The sequence below is a fragment of the Panthera onca genome, chromosome F1, assembly GCF_046562875.1.
Source record: "Panthera onca isolate mPanOnc1 chromosome F1, mPanOnc1 haplotype 2, whole genome shotgun sequence".
NCBI classification, from domain to species: Eukaryota; Metazoa; Chordata; class Mammalia; order Carnivora; family Felidae; genus Panthera; species Panthera onca.
The window spans coordinates 2933366-2953217 of NC_138355.1; the positions used below are offsets into that span (position 1 = coordinate 2933366).

The following is a 19852-nucleotide window of genomic DNA, read 5'->3' on the forward strand; positions in this document are numbered from 1 at the left end:
GACCCTTAGCCTGCCTGCCTTAGACCACACTGCTTGGTGGCATAAAAACCTGGGTATCCTGGCACCCCAAACTGTTTCTCTATTCCATCTTGTACTAGATGTGGCTAAATGAACACAGCCAAGAATAAAATGAACAGAGAGCCTGGTGTACTTCATAACATCATGGGTTTTGACCTGAGTCTTTTAATGTATGAGGTTATTTGCAACGTCAACTGAAAATTTAGGAAGTTTCTTTGGCACTTCTTCACGGTCTTGAATAGGCTGAAAGTGTTATTCAATAAATATTCTGCTGGATAAAAGAGTTTTGCCTTGGATGTGCAGGGCTGATGATGTTTGTGTCAGAGGCATTAATCTGCAGTGCAGATGCTAATTCATATGTCATCAACACCCTTCCCCAGAACTCCAGTCCTGTACTTCCATCTGCCTGTGTGACATCCCACTAGGGTGTCCTGTCATCACCTCCATTTCTACATTCTTCTGAGGCACTCATGCAAATTAATGTCAGACACCAAACCACAGAACCAGGAAGCTCAGAGAACACCACACAAGAAAAATGCCAAAAAGCCCACCAAAACCCAAAAAACAAAACCCTAAAACCCTGCACGTCTTCATATTATTTCCAAATCACAGCAAATGAAGATAAAGAAAAAATCCTTAAAACAGCCAGAGGGGGTACAAAATAAATAAATAAAAATTAAAAAAAAAAAACTTTACATATCGATGAAAAAAGCTAAGAATTATACCTAACGTCTACCTGAGAAACTGCTCAAGCAAGAAGAGAGTTAAATGAAATATTTACAGTGTTGAAAGGAAAAAAACCCACCAACCTAGAATTCTGTACTCCGTAAAATTATCTTTCACAAGTGGAGAAATAAGACTTTCTCAAACAAAGAAAAACTGGAGTATTTGTAGCCAGGAGACCCACCCTGTAAGAAATTGTAAAATAGATTCTTCAGAAAGAAGGAATATAGGTGGGAAACTTGGATCCTTAAGGAAAGGAAGGAACACCAAGAAAGAAGTTAAAAAAATTATGTTAATTCTTAATCTAACAGATAACAGTGTGTTCAAAATAATTACAAAAACAATGTATTCAATGATATATGTTTATATATATCACATGTATATGTATATATTATATATATGCTCATGTTTGCTTATAGATAAGTGAAGTGAATGACAGCAAAGAAGGAATTAGGATTATTTTCTTATGAGCTACTCACACTATCTCTGAAGTGCTCAAAGTTATTTCATAGTAGACTTGTATTTTTTGTAAATGTATACTGCAAATTCTCGGGCTATCACTAAAATTTTTTTTTAATTAAAAAAAGTATAACTGGTATGCTAAGAGAAACAAAGGGAATCATAAAAAATGCTCAAAAAAATAAAAAACAGAAAAACAATGGATATACTAGATATGTATACCAAATATGTGCTCTCCAGATGTTTGCAACTGCAATGCCTGGTTGGTTGTTCAACTGGGAGTGGGGCCACAGGCAGAAGAATGTGTGAACAAGGCATCTGCCTCTGGGCAGGGCTAGAGTGGAGAACCTAGTCCCAGCTCTGCAAGCAACTCCCTCCAAGCCCTGGACAAGTCCTCTCTCCTCTCAAGGACTCAGTTTCCACATGTGGAGAAGGAGCGTCCTTGGAGGTCCCACCGATGTCAGCCTAGTTTGGATTATTGGCCTTGGGGAGGGGGGTTGGGGTGGTGGGGTGGGTATACTTTGCCCCTGGTGACCAGAGGTATGGGCCTGCATCCTCTCTCTTGGGAGCAGCCGAGTTTGGGGCACGGAATGAGCTTTCTGCCTGACATGAGGCCAAGGCCATTGCCTGATCAGAGGGACCTGTGTGGCATCCCCCTTGGTGCCTCAGGGGGGCAGGGACAGAACTTTGCAAATTTGGGCAAAAGGCCTCTAGCGCCCATTGACTCTGGATCTGCAGTCAGAAGGCACAGCTTACAGTAGTGAGTTGGTGGCCGATTCTGAATTCTGTATTTCTTGCGGCACATCGTTTCAGGAATCAGAACTTCCATTTACTGGGGGCTACTCTGTGCCGTACCCTGTGTGAACAGGTAACTTTCTGAGGTGAGTGAGATTGTCCCCACTTTACAGAGAAACCGAGCTTGGAGGGGAGGCGTGAGTTGCTCGAGCACACAGCCGACAGGGTGCGGAGCCAGGGACTTCACCCCCAGGTCTGTCTGACATCAGAACCAGGCTTTTATGTGTCATAACCCAAACTTGTACATCCACGTCTACACAGCACGGCAATGTCAGTATGTGTGGTGCCATGATTTGCATCGCAAGGATGTGAAAACTGGCCCAGAGAGAATAAATGATGTCCCAAGGGCAGAGAACCAGTAAAGGACAAGTTCAGGTCTTCTGTTTGTGAGCCCTTTGTTCAGCACGGGTGGCCCCTGAGGGCATGGCCACAAGCCCATGTCCCACCACAGCCGACTTCCTCTCTCCTTCCCTTTCCCTGCCCGCCTCTTTGGGGAGCATCCCCCCCCAGTATCACAGAGCCAGGCTCCAATGGAGTGGCATAGGGAAGATCTTTGCCTAGAAATCCAGGAGTCAAGTCAACTTTTCCTTCTCTCCATTTTCTGGGTTCAGAGGAGCCACATCCCTGCCTGTCACAAACTTGCCCAGAGACACCTCCCACCTTTCTTTCTGTAACTGTTGGCTTAACAGTCAGTTGATTTTTTATTTTTTCTATTTAAAAATATTTTTAATGTTTTTATTTCTTTTTGAAGGAGAAAGAGAGACAGAGCATGAGCGGGGAGGAACAGAGAGAAGGAGACCCAGAATTCGAAGCAGGCTCCAGGTTCTAAGCTGTCAGCACATGAACTGTGAGATCATGACCTGAGCCAAAGCCGGACACTTGTGCACTGTACCATCTGAAAAGTAGAAAGTTTTAACTTTGTAGACTGTTAACAAAGAACTTCTGTAAGTTAGTTTTGGAAGTTACAGGAAAGGCAAAGATAGAAGAGACAGAGTTTTGATCATTAAGGTGCTCATAAAAGAATAGAGCTGTCCCTGCGGTTTTTGAAACAGAAAAGTTTCTGTGGTTTTTAAAAATAATTTTCAAAGGAATTCATTTTTATTCATGTCCATTTGTTCACTTCACAAGTAACTCTTAAGTGCCTGTTAGCTACTAAGTGTTATCCTGTTGTAGAATACAAATATTCAAAAACAGGTTTCTGCACCACAGGAGTTTGTTGTTATCACTGTCCTTTGTATTATTTACTCTATTTAGTGCTTACTAGGTGCCAGAGTCTCGTGGAGCTTATAATTATCATTGTTATTTTGTATTGGCATTTGTTCCAGTTACCGTAAGTTCCCGGTGAGGAATCCGAGTTTTCAAAGACGGGGTAGAATCTATGGTAAACGTGCAGAGCGAGTAGTTTAGTTTGCCAGGTAGAGAGGCAGAAGGACCAACATTTGTATGTTTGACAGTGTTTGTAAACTGTCACGATTACGTGTTTGGCGGAGTACACAGCAGTGCAGAGGTGAAGGTGTACGAGTGAACTTAGCAGGATTTAAGAGCAGCTGGGTTTTGCAGGTAGAAAACGCGTGCTATGGCAAATGTTGGGAATGAGGTGAATACCTAGGTAAGACAAGCTTATGGAAGTTTGTTAGTGCTATAGAAAAGAGTGGCTCTTACCCGATAGGCCTTGGGAAATTTCTTTGGTAAAATGCTTTTAGCGGCAAATAATAGGTGACTTCTAACAGTGACTAAAACAGTAGGAACCAGAAATGTTTTGATGGTTCAGTGATGTCATCAGGATCCCAGTCGTCTCTTGTTCAGTTTTGCAATTGCTGGTATTTTTATTTCTCCTTTCCAGGGTGGCTAATTAGCAATAGCTCCAGGTATCATGTTCTCACATGGCAACATCCAGTGGGTGGGAAGGACTGATTTTCTTTAGGTGTTTCTTTTCACTAGGAAGAGGCTTGCAGTAGACCTCCTCTAACATTTTAAAGACTAGGTTAGGTCACACACTCATTCCTCAAAGGGTCCCTGGTAAATCAGGTACTGTGATTATCTTAGAGTAATCCTTTCTGTTTTTGAAGCCAGGGTGAGGCCACCTTCTTTGTGTATGGAGACAATAAATATCCAAATAAATTTGTGTTTCTCTAGCAAGAAGAATATGGAATGGCTCTTAGGGAGGGAGCCAGCAGTATTTGATGCAGGGATTTTGGAGAATTTGAAGCAGAAGACTAATAAGATTAGATTTGAGTTAGGACACTCTGGTTATGGCATAAAATACAGATCACCAAGCTTTTTTCCTAAAGAGTCAGTGAATATTTTAGGAGATATGGTCTCTCAGCTCTGCCCTTATAGTGTGAAAGCAGCCACAGCAATATGTAAGTGAAGACAAGCGACTATGCCCCAATAAAACACTGTTATAGAACCAGATGGAAGGTTGGATTTGGCCTGTGGCCATAGTTTGCTGAACCCTCAAGAGACTGGGAGGCAAAGGAAGCTGTTGTTTTCTTAGCCTAGTATTATTCCTTTGTGAAACTGTCAGTTTTGTGCATTGAAAACGTCAGGGATTTCAATTTATTCCATTAATTTCTTCTCCTGGGCCTCGTGTCTTTCTCATTTGTTTTGGTTAATATTTTGTTCATTTTAGAAATAACAATATTTGGTGGCTTTTTTTTTTTCCTGCGAAAATCATCAGTGAAGAACTCATGTTTGACTAGGGCAGTGGCAGGGGAAAGACAAAGCAGAGACCGAAACAGTATAGTTAATACGAATTTGTGATTCCTGAATATAAAAAGTTAGGGGGTGAGAGAGAGCTCTCAGAAGATTCAGAGGTTTCCAGGTTGTGTGCCAGCCTTTAAACTGGACATGAAGAATGAGTCGGACTTTGTCAGATGAACAGAGGATAGCCGCAGGAATGAGGACATATTAATTATGACTTTTTGATTATTTTGGCAATAATTGCCCTTAATAGGTGAACTATATTTTTAATTTTCTAAGAAATTAAGAAACGAAACAAACAGAAAACTGTAATCATTAGTATGTTTTTATCCTGGGTCTGATACTTCTGTTTTTTCTAGAACAATCCCTGTTACTTCTTTTGATTCTGATCTTCCAGAAAAATGAACTAAGTCCTAGTTTGTTGGAGTAAATTAACTGATTTTTCATATTTGAGAGGAACTTGTATATGGTAGAACATAGTGGCAACCACCAGGGTTCTCTCCTTTTTTTTTCTGAGTAAAATAGAATTGTTGCTTGTTTCACACTTTCTGACATCATGATTTCATCTATTCCTTTTAAACCTTTCTTCAAATGGATAAGTAGAAATGTAGGAATTTTCAAGGCAAATACCAAGAAAAAGAGTTTCCAGGAAAGGTGTTCTGTGACATAACCTTCTGACTGTAACCACGTAAAAGACATCAACCCCAATAATAAAAATTTCATATTACACAGTGGTGTTAGAGACACCCCAACGACATCCAGATTTGATTATTGACTAGAAGCACTCCCAGACCTCAGCATATAGTTGTATTCATGCCTGTGGATTGGTATGGGGACAGGCTAGAAAGGCCAATCAGCACAGAGAAAAGGTGCATGTGGTGAAGTCCAGAGGAGAACAAGCGCAGGCTTCCAGGAATCCTTTTTCTATGGAGTTAGCAGGATGTACTGAATTCCTCCAGCATGAAATTAGGACAGCACAAGTGAAATGTTGTCTGCCAGTACGAGGCTTATGGATAGTCAGTGCCCGAGGTTTTCATCAAATGCTAATCACTTAGGCATCTTCTCCTTCGCATGTCCCAAAATTCCAGGTTTCCAGAAAGGAAATCAAGTGTACGGCCTGAAGCACATTGATTGTACCAGCACTTAAGCACAGTGAACTACTCTTAACCAGCTAGGGAATGGTGGGAACCCTCCTTAAATCCAAGATCCCAGGGAACAACCAAGCGCCAGCCATTCGAGTAGGATGTTCTGAGGGTAGCCGTCTTTGGCTTGCTGGATGAAACCTTTTCTGCATAGGAATTATAACACTGACGTCATTTTTGGTGGTGTCTTCAAATTTTCTTTTACCAGCAAGTAATATGATGGTTACCATGATACTAGTTTCCGTTTCATCATCCATATGTAGATATTTGTACAAAAATTACTAGGGCAATATTAGGTCATTATAATCTTTTTTTTTATGTGATTAAGCTTTCATTATGATTCTTAGATACGATCAACATAATGATTTTTGATTTAAAATTAGAATAAAATCTCTTCATTATATGGAAAACCCAGGTTTGATTCCTATAGTACTGAACCCCTGTTTATAGTTATAAGATATTGGATCATATTCTTCAATTGTTTTATTGCCTAAGTATACGAATAACTTTTGTATTTTTTTATTTTTTATTTTCATATACCTCCATATGGGAGCCAGTACCCCTATTGTGTTACTTTGATCTCTATCTTAATTTTCAAGGTGACTCTATCATGCATTCATATATGGTAAGAATAGCTTCAATGGGTACCATATTTTGTTGTTTTTGTTTATACATTTAATAAGCCTTTTTTTTTACAGCAGTTTTAAGTTCACTGTAAAATATACTAGAAATTACAGAGAGTCTCCATATACCCTACCATGCACGAGTACACGACTAGCCTCCCCTGTTGTCAAATCTTGCACGACATTGGCCCATTTTTAGTAGTATTTTTTTTCAGTTCCTTGGTTTAGTTTTGAGCAAGAGAGCTTGCATGCATGTGAGCAGCCAAGGGGCAGAGGCAGAGGGGGGAAAGAATCCTGTGCTGTCAGCATAGAGCCTGATGCAGGACTTGATCCCATGAAAGGTGAGATCATGACCTGAGCTCAGATCCAGAGTTGGACGCTGAACCAACTGAGCCACCCAGACAGCCTGACAACAGTGGTGCATTTTATATGGACACTAACTCAACATTTTCAGGCAAAATCTCTAATTTGCATTAGTGTTCATCCTTGGTGTTATACATTCTATGAGTTTTAACAAATGGGTATGCACCTTTTGGATGTGAATCCACCTTTGTGGTATCGTGTGAAAGAGTTTCACTGCCTTAAAAGTCCTCTGTGCTGTGCCCCTTTATCCCTACATTCACCCCAACCCTTACCTCCATAGTCTTGCTCTTTCCAGAGTGTCATATAGTAAGAATCACACAGTGAATATCTTTGAATGTTTAGAAAATTAAAATTCCCCAGTAATTGAATGTAGGTATTCAAGATATTCTTTTCCCTTTTTTTTTTTTGTTTTTTGTTTTTGTTTTTGTTTTTATTTTTTGCTCATCAGTAGAGGATCTGATGATATATGCCTTCCATGAAAAAAAGCAAGATTGCTCTAGATGTGTGTCACCTAATGGGGAGGATTGAGAAAAATGACACCATGAACCACTACATAGCACTCACATTGGGATTATCCACTTCTGTGATGTGCAGTGGGTGTAGATAGATTATCTAGCAATGGAAGGGGACAGTTTCAAGAGGTTAGATCTTTATCAAACTGGAATGCCAAATACCTCCTCTTTCCACCATACTCAAGGTGTTCTCTCCCAGTGTTTCCCTGAGAGCCAAAGGGCGGCTCCCTCCCAAAAAGGCAGGGGAGGTGGCAGCTCTTTTCTAGAGAAAGTCTGGCAACCTTGAAAATTCTGTTTTTTAGCCTCTAAGGCTGTTTTGCCAAGTAGAATTGGCTCTCTGGACCTCTCCTTGGTCTGTGCCTGGACAGGTTTTCTCATATCCAAATACACTTCCCACAGTCTCTCTCTCTACCTTCTTTTCATTTCCTCACCAAAGGGCTTCCACCACTCCATGCCTGTGCGGACCATTTTATTTCTCCCAACCGCATACACACCCTACTGTCCCGCCAACCTGTGTCTTTGCACCTGTGGAGATTGTTTTGTCCCTCTGCAGCCTGTATTCCTGGTATTCCAAGTATTTTGACCTTAATACTGCTGTGTTTGAAGGACAAGGGAAATTCTAATCCCTTTCCTCTGCCATCTTTACTCCTCCTGCCTCATTTTACTTTTCGCAATTTCACAGTTCTGTGTAAGTTTGCATTATTCTATCAGTTTAATATGTTTTATAGATATTTATGATGGTGTTTTCTTACAGGAAGTGTATTGATCTGAATTTTCTTTGTTTTTCTTTTTTTAAAGTTTATTCATTTATTAATTGGAGAGAGAGACAGAGAGAGCACAAGTGGGGAGGGGAAAAGAGACAGAGGGAGAGAGAAAAAACCCCAAGCAGACCCTGCACTGTCAGCGCAAAACCAGATGGGGACTTGATCCCATGAACTGCGAGATCATGACCTGAGCCAAAATCAAGAGTCAGGTGCTAACTGAATGAGGCATTCAGGCAGCCCTAACATTTTCTTTGGAAGTCCCCTGGGTACTTTTAATTTAATATGCCTTAGTTTAAAGGCATTGTTTTTGACCCTTTCCCTTTCCTCTTCCCTGTTTGTATTCTGCTCTGTCATATGTGTTCCCTAGCCTAACAAATAGCAGCCCTGGAACAGGAAACGTCCTGGACTCCAAACTTCTCTGAAATCACCGCATCCAGTCACTCACCACATTCGATAGTTTGTACCTGCTTACCATTTTTCATATGTTTTTTCTGTAATTTACTCTCTCACCTAAAATTTTGCAGTACTCTTCTGGTTTTGCTTCCTTTACGTTCTTCCTACATTGCTTCCAGAGTGACCTTTCTAAAATATACTTGTGACGATGTCACTCTTCTGCTTATTCAATGGATCCCCTTTATCTGAAGGTGAAAATTCATGTTCTAGCATAACACTGCTCTTTTTTTTTTTTTTTGGTTTCGTCCTGATGTTTCAGTAATCTCTATCCCATTGTCAATAACTCTGTTCCAGTTTTCCCATATTGCATAGGTGTTGTCACTTATTATATTATTTCATACTTGATTTTTTACCATTATAGAATGCCCTTCACACTCTCCCTGCGCACTTTGTCTGTCTTTTAAGATACAGCCTTATCTTGCCAGCATTTGCTGAGCTTCCCAAATGTAAGTGTTTTCTCCTTTGTGCGTTCACTGTACGTTATTCACTTCCCTTGCAGAACAAGTGGATGCTATTTTTCTGTCCTTACCAGTTTTCATGCATCTCTGCCACTACTAGCATATAGAACAGACTCTGTCTTTTATTTATATTTCCAGCTCTTCCCCGGATCGTGGCTATGACTTGACAGATACAGTATGTGCTTGTCTTTCTGAGTGGGTGAGTGCGTGACCAAATTAATGTGATATTTTTCTGAAGTTGGTTTTTTTGTTTTGTGCTGTTTTTCTAGGAAGGAACAGCAAAGTCAGCAATGGAAGCAAAGGAAGATGGTGTTGGTATTATTGAAAATGTGCCACCAGAGCAAACAGTTAATGGCAGTTTGACTTCTGCTGGTGGAGTGCATAAAAATGACAGAAGTGGTAAGCTAGTGAATCTCTGTGAGTTGTTTTCCTATGATTAAATGCTAGTACGAGAAAAATCTGAAAGTATGTAGATCCAAATATATTATCCTTTATTCATGAAGATATTTTTCTCTTGATTTCTTTAGAAGTATCCCAAGTACTACCCCTTTTTACTTCCGGAAAATCTGGAACCCTCTGAACATCTTTTCTGCTATTGCTTTTATTTTATTGAAATATTCATGAATGGAGATAGACTTGTGTATGTGTTTAAAATTCATAGTAACACATGTTTTCATTAATTTATCTGTGACCGTATTCTCTAGATATGATGCTAGCATTAGAACTAGGAGAAGAGGAAGATGTAGAATCACCTTCTCTTCCTGAGGTACTGTCTTCTTCTTATTTTTAAGTATAAGCATGGCCTGATGTTAAAACATCCAAGAGATGCTTTGACTTTGACTTTTGAATGATTAAAATAACATCGAAGTCATACTTGTAGTAATATAAGTAAAGTAATGATGACCTATTCTAAGGTGACAACTAGGGAAGGAGGTAAAAAAAAAAGTCCTGATCTCTTAGGTCCACGCAGCTGCTGCATAATGTTAAAAGCACTGTAGTTGAAATCAAAGACATGCTAGCATTTTGGTTCCATCACTTCCTAGCTGTGGGATCTTGGAAAAACTTTCCTCAAGGTCAATCACCTCGTTCCTAAAAATGGCCCAAAACCAATCTCTTGGTTATGCGTAATGAACAAATGTGGCAATGTTTTGTAACCTGTAAAGGGTGCTATAGAAATAGAAAACAAAATGATCACAGTGGCTTTTAGTGAATTACTAAATATTGATGATACTTTGGTGAATGTTTGTTATTGTTGAGAGTGGGGTGGGAGGACAGAAGATCCAAAGCAGGCTTTGCACTGAGAGCAAGGAGCCCAAAGACGGACTTGAACTCATGAACTATGAGAACATGATCTGAGCCAAAGTTGGGCTCCTAATCGACTAAGTCACCCAGGCCCCCCAAGAATATTTGTTTTAAATGTGAAAATGTCTGAAGGCCAATAAAATGGTCGTAGGGTCCAGAAATTAATGGGAAAGTAGGAATGGGTTTTTGTTTTTCTAATTTGGCACTATGTTAAGTTCTGGTAATCTCTTATTGGAGACATCATAAAGGTATACAGTTGACCCTTGAACCAGGTGGGTTTGGACTGTGGGAGTCCACTTACACACAGATATTTTTCAATAAATAGAGTACCATCGTGTAAATGTATTTTCTGTTCCTTGTGGTTTCTTTTTCTTTTAATTCTTTCTTTTGAGACAGAGAGTGAGGACAGAGCAGGTGGGTAGGTGAGGGCAGGGTGAGAGAGAGACTCTTAAGCCGATTCACACTGCCAGTGTATTTCTTTCTCTCTAAAATAATTGAATTGGCTGCTAATAATTTAAAGTTTTGTAATTGTCTAGTTATTAATCTTTAAAAAGTACTCAAATGCACTTTAGTGCTCATTATAAGGGATGGTAAGCTAAATAGTTTTTAATGTTTGTAACTAAAAATCATCTAACTTATTTTTTTGGTCGATTTAACATGTAATGAATTTTTTAGTTCCAAAAACTGACAGGCTTAAGTTTATCAGTTCATATTTTTCTTCTGCCTTAGGCTAAGGCAAGTTAGTTTTCACTTCTTACAGGAAGTTACAATCCAGTGACTTGGGAACAGCTAAACATAGATGAAGAAAGTTAACAGTAAAATTTTAATTACTTTCTCATTTTTCTTTGTCTGTACTTGATTACTAAAGGATAAGGTGTTTTTACAAACATGTACCCTGCCAGAAAAGACATGTGAAATTTAAAACAAGGAAATTAACCATCCGTTTATGCAACTGCAAAAAATGACTCAAGGACCAGCAATGAATAAGGAATGTGATAGGGAGCATGATATGTCTCTATAATTTAAAACATTCTTCTATGCAAAACTTTGTGGAAATGTGGATCAAATAAGGCAAATTAGACTGGAGAAATAGCTTAAAACTCATCACCAGTGAGTGAAAGCTGAAGTTTGGTGAAATTTGTTAACAATACAGCATTCCTACTCATCTTGAAGAAGAACCACCATGGGGGTCACTCTAAGGAGGAACGAACTGAAAGGAAATACCTTCGAATTGGACAAATACTGTACTTGATTGTGAGGAAGAAGATGCATTTGGTCTGTCTCGGTAGTATTTCAGGCATTTCCTGAACAAAAAGAGCCTAGTCTTGAAATGTCATTTTCTCTCATTCATACTCTGGGTCCCCAGAATATGCTTGCCAGTCATCTTCTAAGCTTTCTTTAAGTGAAAGCAAATCATTCGGGACATAAAAATCAAAACCACCCTGAGATACCACCTCACACCAGTCAAGAGTGGCTAAATGACCAAATCAGGAGACTATGGATGCTGGGGAGGATGTGGAGAAACAAGAACCCTCTTGCACTGTTGGTGGGAATGCAAACTGGTGCGGCCACTCTGGAAAACAGTGTGGAGGTTCCTCAAAAATGAAAAATAGATCTACACTGTGACCCAACAGTAGAACTGCTAGGAATTTACCCAAGGGATACAGGAGTGCTGATGCGTAGGGGCACTTGTACCCCAATGTTTATAGCAGCACTTTCAACAATCGCCAAATTTATGGAAAGAGTCTAAATGTCCATAACCCGATGAATGGATAAATAAATTGTGCTTTATATACACAATAGAATACTACTTGGCCATGAGAAAGAATGCAATTTGGCCTTTTGTAGCAACGTGGATGGAACTGGAGAGTGTGATGCTAAGTGAAATAAGCCATACAGAGAAAGACAGACACCATGTTTTCACTCTTGTGGATCCTGAGAAACTTAACAGAAGACCATGGAGGAAGGGAAGTGAAAAAAAAAAACATTCGAGAGGGAGAGAGCCAAAACATAAAAGACTCTTACAAACTGAGAATAAATTGAGGATTAATGGGGGATGGGGGGGAGGGGAGGCTGGGTGGTGGGCAAAGAGGAGAGCACCTGTTGGGATGAACACTGGGTGTTTTATGGAAAACAATTTGACAATAAATTTCATACTAAAGAAATTAAATCAGACTATGAAAATGAGAACAAACCAAACATGGAGCATCTTTTTAACAACAATGAGGATTTTTTAAATGATATAGAAAATAAAAAAGCAAGGAACCCACTAGTTACATTTAAAGTGAAAGAAGGCCAAGAGTTTGACATGCAAATGGCAAAAATTATGGACCAAAATACCACCGATTGTAAATTAGTCTAGTGATTCAGAGCGCCTTTTTCATTTGTGGCTTGCCTGCTGCAATTTGATGAAACACATGGTTCAAACAAAAAGTCATGATATTTCTGCTGTCACAAACACGAGAAAACAAAACCGGTAAAGACTTTTTTTCCAGAAACCATTTTATGCAGATAATGACAGTACTCATAACTATAAAATATTGATTCTGAATTAGAAATTGTGAGTTCTTCTTCAACATCTCGTTTTCCAGCGTCTGAAGTATATCTAAGTGAAGAATTGCATCAAGATATTTAAAGGTTTAACAATGATATAGGTATGTCACAAGTAGAGTTCCTGTCTTTGGAAAGAGAGAAAGTTCAACCTCGAAAAGAGGAGGTCTGCCTTCCTGTTACACTTGTTTTTCTCTTTAGCAATTATCTGATCCATTCTGATTTTCCACTCAAGAGAACAAGAGTGTGCATACAACGGAATTGTCTAAGTAATTGTGTCTGGAATTAGATTTCTATTAAACAAATAGGAGTTCAGGAAAACATTCTTTATGTTTGTTTTACTTAAAGTTTCTGTGTCAGCCTTCCAAGTAGTATATGAACTGGGAAACTAAGCTATATAAGTACCATGTGACTTCATGAACCAGATTTACCAGAAAGAAACTGCGTAAAAAAAAAATCTCCAGGTGGTTTTTTAATATATTGGCTTAAATATAAATTGAATTTCCATAACCAATAAAATGAGAAAGAAGCAATAACTAAGAGAAGGAATATAAACATATGTTCCCAGCTAAAGCAATTTATTTATTGCTTCAGTACCTGTCTGTAGACTCTGGGTCTAGGGTTCTTGCTTGTCTAGCAAGACAGCAGCGGGATGCAGGATTGCAATGGGAGAGACAGCTAATGTCCCCGAGAACACACGAGGCAGGATTAAGGGTCCTTGCTCTGTTTTTATTAGGATCAGAAGGCTTCCAAACATGGTCATGGACGTGCACAAAGAGACAATCTGTGAACATGAACTCATGGGCATGAGGGAAAGGGGGTTTCAAGATATAGGGTGTTAGGGGTTAGGGTCAATATAAAATAAAATCCTGGCCCCTGGCAGATGGTTGTTAACAGCTGACCTGAGGCAGCTTCTCTGCTTATCTTAGCTAGTCTAGGGGAGAAGACAGATGCTACCTCAGGATCCATAAGGCACCTTTCTTTTGCTAATTAGCTCCCTCTGGGCATCATCACCCTGCAGCCTACAGCCTATAGCCTTATTTACCTGTTTACCTCATTTGATTCTTTCTTCCTGTGAAAGAAGCTTTCTGCCATAGTACTAAATTGGGGAGGGTATCTTCCTGAATATCTAATCTTGTTTACCTCACACACCTTTGTCTTGGAGCCTTTGCCTCGCCGTCTCTATACCTAGATACCTAATATTGTTTATCCAAACTTTGTTGTGAGCATCCTATGGCTTTGTAATTTTCTATGCCTGGTTAACCCATCACTGCAGGCTCAGGGAATTCCTAAGCTTATTCCCCACAAATATAGGCAGTCTTGTCTGCTTTACTCACAATCTTGGAACTTAGAATTTCAACATGACCCCTTGAAATAGGCTTAATAACAGCTATTTATGTTATCACCCCTTTTTTTCATATTTTTTAATCTCATTCTCAGATGTTTCTGTTGAGTCAAACCTTCACTTTATGTTCAATAGAGTATGATAGCTTTTGGCATGTATGATTTTTACCATGTAGGTAGCATAAACCTTCAGCAAACCTTCAGTATTTAACTCCAAGGGGGAAAACTGAATTTTGAGATGTGTGGACTTTAGAAATAGACAAAATCTAGAGGTACCCTCCTTTAAAAGATAAGTAGCTAATCTCCTCGTCCCCTATCAAGGTATTAATTTACTGTGCCAAAGTCACACTATTCATGCCTCTGACTAATTTAATGAATTTGTGGTCATTTTTCTGATTCAGCATTCAAGATTTGTGTCATCTCTTTTGGTGCCATAAAATGCTAGGTAATGCCACTTTAAAACTTGGGACGAATCATTTAACCTTTTTGAGTTTTACTCACGTTATCAGTAGCAAATGGGATTAAAAGTGATCATTACTCTTATACATTCTCCCTATAAAATTTTATGGTTATTGAATGTGAGATTCGGAGAGCATTACTAACTTCTCAGAATTCCACCCTAACGTCCGTTTCACTTTGTTCTTTTTGTGTTGTGGCAAACTTTGGTTCATAAATTTTAGGGGGACACTGTCACTTTTTTTGAGAACCTTAGGATCCAAAAGAAAAAGAATTGTAAAAGGCAGTCAGGGAAAGAATAGCTCCGTGCAGAAAGAGGAAGCTTCCTGGTTTTGTTACTGGAGCACCTCCATGTCACAGGTTTTAAATCTGGCTGTTGTGTAAATCCCAGGTGGTAAGGATAGAAAAGGACAAATTTGTCTCTTGTCTTTTTATTTTTTGTATCTCCGGGTCAGATGGTGAAAGGTAGGTGGGTGTTCTCGGTAGCAAAGTGTGGATATGAAGAAGAGTACAAAATTAAGAAAGCCCTTTTAGAAATTTTGGTAACTTCTGCTTTTTTTAAATTCCAACAGAAATGAAGCCGAGTTAATAAAAAATACAATTACTTGTAATGATAAAATAAACACAAAATATTTTCCTCCATTGAATTTATAACAAAGTGTCAAATGATAAAGTTAATGAAAATAATTCTTTTTATTGACTAATGTAACAATTACCTTTATATCAATTTCCATTAAAGTTTGCAGAAAAAAAGCACAGAGGAAATGACATGGAAGTATCAGAAAACATACATGATGCTGCGGCTGCTAGATTAATTCCACAAAGACAGAATGGAAAAACTGATAACGATCAATTGCCTATTACAGAAAATGAACATTCTGATAGGTAAGCCTATAGCAATATTTAAATAGTAGGTAATTGTTATTTTCCTATGCAACAAACTTTTCTAGTTTGAGCTAATGTTCATGATGAACAAATTTCGTATTTTTCGTGGAGATATTTCATCCTACGTGCTAATGAGAAAAATGTAAATACCACTGAGATGCCATTTTTTGCAGTCATAGTGATAAATATTTTATTAAAAAAATAACAAAAGTTAGGAAATGTGAGGAAAATGACATTCTTAGACACTGTGGCTGGATGAAATTGGTAACTCCTTTCAGAAAGGTGACGTAGCAGTGTATTTCAAAATTTCAAATATGTCGGGGCACCTGTGTGCCTCGGTTAAGCGTCCAACTTCGGCTCAGGTCATGATCTTGCACTCCACGAGCTTGAGCCTTGCGTCAGGCTTTGTGCTAACAGCTCAGTGCCTGAAGCCTGCTTCAGATTGTGTCTCCCTCTTTCTCTGCCCCTCCCCTGCTTGTGCTCTGTCTCTGTCACTGTCAAAAATAAAGAATAAAATATGAGAAATGTATTTCAGTTAGGTCATCCCTTTATTCCAATGGTTTCATTTTCAGGACAGGGGCCTTCTGAAATATGTGACTTCTATGAGCAAGCTCGTGCGCCTGCACGTGCACACACACACACACACACTATAAGGACTTTTATTATATATTATTACATATACAAAATAAGACAGATATATTAAGGTTACTTTTATAAATACGTTACATGTGTATGTGAAGGATATTTTTTATAGAATTCTCATATCAAACGTTTGGAGATAGACTAAATGTTTATTTACTCATTTTAAGAGACAGAGATTGTGGACACTTGGGAGCCCAAGCATCGAGGGGGAGCAGAGACAGAGAGGGAGAGAGAGAGAATCCCAAGCAGACTCCACGTTAACAGTGCAGAGGCCAACACAGGGCTTGATCTCACAACCACAAGATCATGACCTGAGCCAACATCAACAGTCAGATGCTCACCAGACTGAGCCACCTAGGTGCCCCACAGATAGGCTAAATATCCATTCATTAATAAGGATGTAAAGTTTCACTTCTATAAAGTAATGGGGTATGTGACCATTTAAAAAAATGAATTTAAGTCTAGGTGTACTGATGGTTTAACAAATTGTATTTAAAGCATTTGGTTTGGTTTGATATCATGTCTTGTGCACATTTTGTTAGAATACTTTTAATATCTACCGAATTGCAAATGGAAGGTCCCTGCTACACTGGCAGTCTACCAACAAAATTGCTAGTTATTAGATTTTTGGTTTTGTTTCCCTGTGCATGAGTGCTCCAATGTTGGACCCTCAACTTAATCTGAATATTGCCAAGAGGATTCACGTGGCAACATGTCTCATATTCTATATAAATATTTCATGACCCCTGTGCTATAAACCAAGATGCTGATAATGCAATGAATCGTTTTTATAAAGTTACCTTGTTTGCATACCATTATCCTGCCTTTTTAGAAAATATATTTCAACATGCACCACACCAAATTTTTCAACAGTGCCTTCATGTTCTACAATTTATGACAATTCAGTTTACAAAGTAGGACTATATTCTGCATTCCCAACCCCTTTTACTTCTGTGTATAAAATTTTAATATGACTCATTACTTTGGATAGTACAAAATATCCTAGAGTTGGATGAAGTTTTAAAAATGTTTGTTTACTTTGAGAGAGAGACAGAGACAGAGAGACAGAGAGAGAATGCACACATGAGTGGGGGAGGGGCAAAGAGAGAGGGAGAGAAAGATTCCCAGGGAGGCTTCATGCTCTCAGTGCAGAGCTCGATGGTAGAGAACCTAGAGATCATGACCTGAGCCGAAAACAAGAGTGGGATGCTTTGTGAACTGGGCCACCCAGGTGCCCTTAGGGTTCAATATTTTTTATCAAGCACGAAATACTGCCCTTGAAACTTAGTTTTTCTGTGGTCTTTCCAAGCATGAGAAAAATGGTAATCAGCTTATATAATATCATATATCTAGAAAAAAATTTAAGGAGTCTTCTCAGTGTATAATTTTGTGAGTTATTTAGTACCTTGGTCTGTCATTTTAAAAAAGCAAAAAAAAAAAAAAAAACAACCTAGTGTTACATATATGCAGTTTTTAAGACTTCCAAATATTACAAAAATACTACCTAATCATTATGTATCAATTGAAAACTACAGCAACAATAGAAAATTAGATCAACCATGACCATTCCACTTAGCTATGAAATCCATCAACAGCCTTCTTTACTCTTTGATCCTGATTTCCCTCCCTCCCATCCACTCTTGAATTCATTGTATCAATTTTCCATCTCACTCCTCCAGAATTGTTTTTTCAAGGTTACCACCGATTTTCACTTTAATAAATCTAAACATAATTTCATACATCTCATTTTACTTAACCTTTCAGCAATATTTGACCCCATGGAAAAGTCTCTCCTCCAAAATTCTGTCTCCATGTTGCATGTAGGCTATCACTCACTCACCTGATTTTCCCGCTGCCTTTCTAGTCTGAAAACCTCAGCCTGATTTGCTTGTTTCTCCTCGTCCCCCACCTTTTAACCCATTGATGTCTTCCAGGAATTTGCCTTTGATTTTCCTTCTCTTGACGTTTACTATCTTGTGTATTCTAATGATCCTCAAGTTTATATCTTCAGCCCGGATCTCTCTCCATAATTCCAGGCCCGCATATCAAACTGCTTACTTGATATCTCTTTCTGGATAGCTATTGCAAACTTCATATGTCCCAAATTGAACTCCTGATATTCTTTCTTAATATTTGCCTTTCATGTCTTTCTTAATTGAGTTAATAACAGTTCTATGAGTTGCTCTGCTAAAAAACTTGGTGTCATCTTTGACTCCTGTCTTTTTTTCTTTTCCTTTCACTTTTTCTTTCTATTTTCTTTTTTTTTTCATACACATCACATCTCATCTGTCAGCAAATCTTAGGTCTTCCTTCAAATATATCCAGAATCCAAACACATCTACCATGACCAGGAGACTATCATCTGTTGTTTATATTGGTGTAATAGGTAACTAACTGGTCTTCCTGTTTGTTTCTTCTTTTGTTTTTCCTCTGTTTCCGTTAATTCTAAACACATTGAATCTAGTAAAACGTAAGTCGGATTGTATCCTTCCTCTGCTCAAAGCCTAATTGCCTCCCATTTCACTCAGAGTACATGCCAAAACTCTTCCTAATGCCGACAAGGCCTGTATATGATCAGGTGTCTCCTTCTCTCTCTCTGATTTGAACTCTTTTCTCCCCCTTTCATTCTGTCCAGCCATACTGATTTCTCACTACTCTTTAAGTACACCGGACATACTTCTGTACTTGCAGTTGACTCTATCTGGAATGCTTTCCCTCAGATACCTCATGGCTTGCTTTTTCCTTTGTTGTTTGTTTTTCCTTTCAGGTTTTTGATTAAAAGTCACTTTCTCAGCACGGCCTTTCTTGGCCATCCTGACTAGTACTTCAACTACCCTTTCCCCTATAACACATCAAAATGTGATTTCTCTGCTTTAGTTTTTCTCCTCTAATACTGTATAATTTGCCTGTGTATCTTATTGTTATTGTATGTTTACTTCACTCATGAGTAAGATTGTTATCTGTTCATTACCATGTCCTCAGGGCCTAGAAAGTGTTCTAGTCTATGTAGTACTTATTCAATGTTTATTGAGTGAACGGAGTTTAACTTGTGTGTATAGTTTTTAACCTAATACTAGTCCCCACTTTGACAAAGTTTGGCGTGGGTTCATTCTGACAACTAAACCTGCCAGTTATATACAGTTTTTGGATTTTGGGGGGCCCAATATTGTGTTTACTTGCTACTTATTCTTTTAGTTGTATTTATGTTAGTTTTCATTATGGTGAAATGTATCGAAGGAACAGCAAACTTCCTTTATATTTATTAAGGAAACTAAAATATGGGGGCAAATTATCATACAACTTTAAAATTCTTGCCAAAGGATTATGAGCCCTCAATAGCTGAAATAAAAAGATGAAGTTGGAATTGATCACTTACAAATAAGAGCGAGCTATGCTGGCTAGGTATAGTCTTTTCTAACAAAGCAGTCTGCTATTCTTATACAAGGTTTGGGGAAGAGTGGAGTTTAAGGATTGGAGGACTTTCAGAAAATTAAATGGTTTGTCATCATCTGAAGCACCATGCTTATTTAGGTGAGACTGTTGTGGATTGGTTGGCACAGTGAAGCATGTGTATTGCAGTGATTTTTGTCCTTTATTGTCTGTCTTTCAGAAGGAAGGAGCTGAAATGGATTGGTTGGTGAGTAGGGCTGGTGGGCATTG

At 38.7% G+C, this 19852-nt stretch overlaps 1 protein-coding gene and 1 pseudogene across 1 annotated transcript in view; one reads left to right on the top strand and one right to left on the bottom strand.

Annotated features, from left to right (window-relative positions):
* The window catches only part of LOC132676859 (uncharacterized), a 349918-nt gene that overhangs the window by 127973 nt on the left and 202093 nt on the right, over window positions 1-19852 (bottom strand). The window lies entirely within an intron of this gene.
* The window catches only part of LOC132677176 (ankyrin repeat domain-containing protein 26-like), a 161001-nt pseudogene that overhangs the window by 79942 nt on the left and 61207 nt on the right, over window positions 1-19852 (top strand).